Below are 4446 nucleotides of genomic sequence, written 5' to 3' on the forward strand. Positions count from 1 at the left end.
CGCCTACGCCGACAGCGCCGCCGCCTACACCGAGAGTGTTGCCGCATCCGCATTGAGCGCAGTCACTTCCATCGAGAGGGCATCTGCGGTAGCCGACGGGGCAGCTGCAGAAGCCGAGACGGCTGCAGCTGCTGCTGCGACGGCGGCTGCAAATGACGAGAGCGCTCGAGCTGCCATCCGTGCCGCTGATGTCGCCCTGACCCGGGTCGAGGCCATACAAGGCAAGATCAAGGATGCACATGCCAAGATGTTCCAGGCCACCTCGGACTCCAGCATGCAACCCACGTCTGAAAAGGTGGTGGTGGCCATGGAGCACTTGCTTCCTCATGAGGTCGCTGAGCGGGAGCTGGAGATGCAGGAGGCGGTGGAGATCGAGGAGCGCCGGGAGGAGGAGTTGCGCGTGGCTGAGGGCGAGGTAGAGAAGAGTATGTCCGTCGAGGAATCGACGGTGGAGTACCAATGCGAGCTCTGGCGCAGCCACTACTATGAGTACTACAACCTTGAGGGTGGCGCCGAGGACGAGGACGAGGACGCGGTCGACTTTAGTAGGGGGGACGCGGAGTCCACCAATGGCAGCATGTCGCCAGGACAAGTCATCGACGTCTCATCTCACACCGGTGATGCATAGGCCGGCGCGGTGGCGGATTTTTAATTATGCGTACTTAGGCTTTGTTTTAATGCTAGTCTTTTGTTAGAGCAATGTTTAGGTCAACTGGCTCTATGTAATTACTAAAATTGCTCGATTTAGTAAGTGTGGTATGTCTTCTGTACGCTCTTGTGTGTGCCCAAATTAGCAAGTGATGTTAAATTATGCAATTACGTACCCGGGGAAATTTCCACCAAAATTTGAATTATCAAACTCATCCCATGCGCGTAAAGCAGAAGAATCGTTTGCGATGCACACAATCGTTCAAAGTGAATGGTCTGGCGGCACCGCGCGCGTTCAAAGTGAATGTGCCCATGCCTTGAGACCAAAATTTGAATTATCAAACACATCCCATGCGTGTAAAGCAGAAGAACTGTTTGCGATGCACACAATCATTCAAAGTGAATGGTCCGGCGGCACCGCGCGCAAAGTTTCCCTCCACATTTTCGAAATTTTGGCCTACCGCCAAAATATCTACCCCCGCCCCCTTCCCCACCCCCTTTTCTCCCCGACCACAAGTCTCATTTCCCTTGTTTCCTCCTTCCTTCCTTCCTCGCTAAGATATATCCGCTTCCTCGCTCTCGCCGTCTCGCATCTTACCACCGGGGTCGCCATGGTCTTCTTCAAAGAAATCTCCAGCGGTTCCTGCTCCGGCGACTACTCCTTCACCACCCGGGTATGCCTCTCTTCTCTATATCAGGCTATGACTTGGAATGAAGGATTTTTACCCGGAGGTTGATTGAGTCATTTCTTCCTCTTGTAGCTCCCTAAGACCATCAGTGCCAACGAATGGAGCGGGGTGGCTGAAGAGCTATCTGCTTGTTGTCACCATCAATCTCCATGCGTGAAGCTAGTTGCGTTTGATTCTGTGGACAATGGGAGGAAGTTTCTAGCATGTGTAGAGAAGGTTAGACCCTCTTTCATTGTTACAAATAATTTGTTAGATGTGATTCAGACACTGTCACGATCCCAACCCATTCATACCAACCTTCAACCAAACGCATCCTAAGACAGTGTCACAGTTTGTACCTAGTATCTTAAATTGTTGCCATTTCATCAGTGGTACCATTAGAAAATTATTTGGCACCGCTTCGGTAGTTTGTAAGGGCCAACTTTGGTCCACACATCCGAGTAGCCAAGCAGTAAAATACTAAATCTTTATGGCACGAAGGAACTGGGCATCGGAGCAACTACGTGCTTCGGAGTCCGGGTCCCTGATTTCTTTCCCGCTGCATCGGCTCACCAGTGCAGGGCACCGGTGCGAGATGTAGGAACAATTGTCTTTACCCTAGTTTTGGCATATATAGTGGATGGCCTTAGTGCTATTAGTTCTATGTTAGTAAATTTGTGCATGTACACATCTATTAGTATCAATTTTCTGTCATCCAAACACTGTCGCTATGATGTTGCAATTATATTTACCTTCCTCATAAAATTTTCAATTTGTTATTTATTGTACATGAGTAAGAACTTGTAGCACCATTGTAGTTAATTATAGCTTCTGATGTTCCAGAATTTGGTTGTTGTCTCAGTACCAATTATTTCATTTGCACATTGATCTTTTTGAGAAGATATGTCATAATTAACATGTTTCTTTAGTTTTTCAAAATAAGCATTGGTGATTTTCTATGTTGCTATGAACTCATTTCCCCTACAATTGTTACTAATCTAGTTTTAAATATTATAGGATGAATGGAAGTGTTCTTACTTGGAGTGGGTTGATCAAGAGTGGCCACAGTCTTTGAAGATGTGCCTAACGAATCTCTGGAGCATGTATGAGGAAGAGAACACATGCAGGCTTAGAGAAAGTCTTGTCAACGCTGAAGCATATTTCAAGATGCGGGATAAAAAGTTGAAGGTGGAGAATGAGCTCGGATTTTTTAAATCTGACTTTGCTAAGATGGTGTTGGCGAAGGAGGAGGCACTTTCCCAGTTGGCCCATGCAAAACGGGTTCTTACTGAACTGAAAGCAGAGGTGGATAAGACGAGCCTGGATGATCTCGATTAGGGAAATGGATATATTTTTATTATGAAATTGAACTAGCTATATGTTGTACTGTGTTGTTTTCATGTAGCTACTGTACTGTGATGCTATAATATATTTATGTGCCTGATATGAAATTGGCAAACATCTGTTCGATATGAAATGTGAATTTGTGTAATACTGGAATTATTAATTGTAAACTAATAAACTTGCTAAATGTGTCGTGGATCTTTGCAAACGGTTCTAGCAGTAAAAGCGCTTGCGATGGATAGCCCAATGCCACACAGTTTTCTTCATCAAATCGTGTGTGATATAGTTGATAAAAGCAAACAGTTAACCAAGGAAGACCGTGTGTGATAGTTACACCTTTCAGACACGAGCCTACACATAAAACTGTGTGGGATGTACATCTGAACGGAAATGTTTTCCCTGATTGACTGTGTGGGATGTACATAAGAATGGAAACGTATTCCTTGGATTGACTGTGTGTGATATACATACGAACGAAAATGTTTTTTCTGGGATTCACCGCATGGGATGTACATACCTACGGAAATGATTTTCTCGGATTACCGTTTGGGATGTACATACCTATGGAAATGATTTTCTCGGATTACCATGTGGGATGTACATACCTACGAAAATGATTGGGTTTCGATGCCTCACCCGATCGCACATGGCCCCAGCCTGGGTCCCAGGAGGGCCTATCCCCAACTATTTCTGGGTCGTGTGGGAAGTACACCCTATCGCACTCACTCACTTGGCGATGGTTCCAAATGTCGTCGCGGAAAGGGGTTAAAAACCGTTTGTGTAGGACCGACAAACACCAGTGTACTGCTAAACTATCCAGCTGATGTGTCCTTGTCGCCATTTGTCCTGAACTAGTGTTTTCCTGTAGCATTGTTGTCAGGCGTGTTCTTGAGGATGTACTTGACCACAAAAATTTCCTGGTTGTGCCTTCGATTAGGAAGGGTGTGGTTCTTGTAAAGCTTCCCGACAAATTTGATGCGGACTGTCTTCATCGTTATGTTTATGAGTGGAAAGACCACTCTGTTTGGTTCTCCAAGGTTGACGAGATGGTGATGGTGCAGGTAGACATCTCTCACGAAGTCCATGGCCTAGTCAGTTATGCGGGGTTCATCCCATTGGTCGGTGGTAAGAAATAGTCTGCAGAGTTTAATTAGTGCAACTTTGCTTGTCTATAGTATTTACTATTGTTCAGTACTTGATTTGTGTGTGTTAACCCTGTATTGTTTAGTACTACCGCTTTTGGTGTGTGGTGACTCCTGAGAACAGTCTATGTTAATGTCTGTCCACTCAGTTCAGTCTGTATAGTTTGAAGTATCCAGATCATCTTTTTTGTTGTGTGGTGAACCCTGTATTGAGGACGGTTTATCAATTATGGTTACACTCCAATATCTGCATGCATTGTAGGGTTTATCGCACCCACCAGGATTTCCAGTCACATGGATGTTCGGTCCATACGATTTGTCATGACCTTTGGACTGTCCTGCTTGTGGGAGTAGGCGGGGGCCCTGCCTGCCACGCATAGTTGGATGATCAATCTTCTATTTAGTACTTCAACATAGTGATTTCCTGGTAAGGATTCACTCGTGTCACATCAAGTAAATCTTATTAATTTACTGTCTAAATCTTATTGATATAATGTCATGTTTTCTTACTTTTGCTACAATTTTACGATGCAGGTTTTGCCACGTGACATTCATCACAGAATAAACCGTTTGGTTTGCTCTACGATGGTTATTTTTGCAGGTTTGACTTCTTATGTCGTGTCAGTAACGAAGGCATTGTCCAT

The sequence above is a fragment of the Triticum dicoccoides genome, chromosome 2A (genome assembly GCF_002162155.2).
Source record: "Triticum dicoccoides isolate Atlit2015 ecotype Zavitan chromosome 2A, WEW_v2.0, whole genome shotgun sequence".
Lineage (NCBI taxonomy): Eukaryota > Viridiplantae > Streptophyta > Magnoliopsida > Poales > Poaceae > Triticum > Triticum dicoccoides.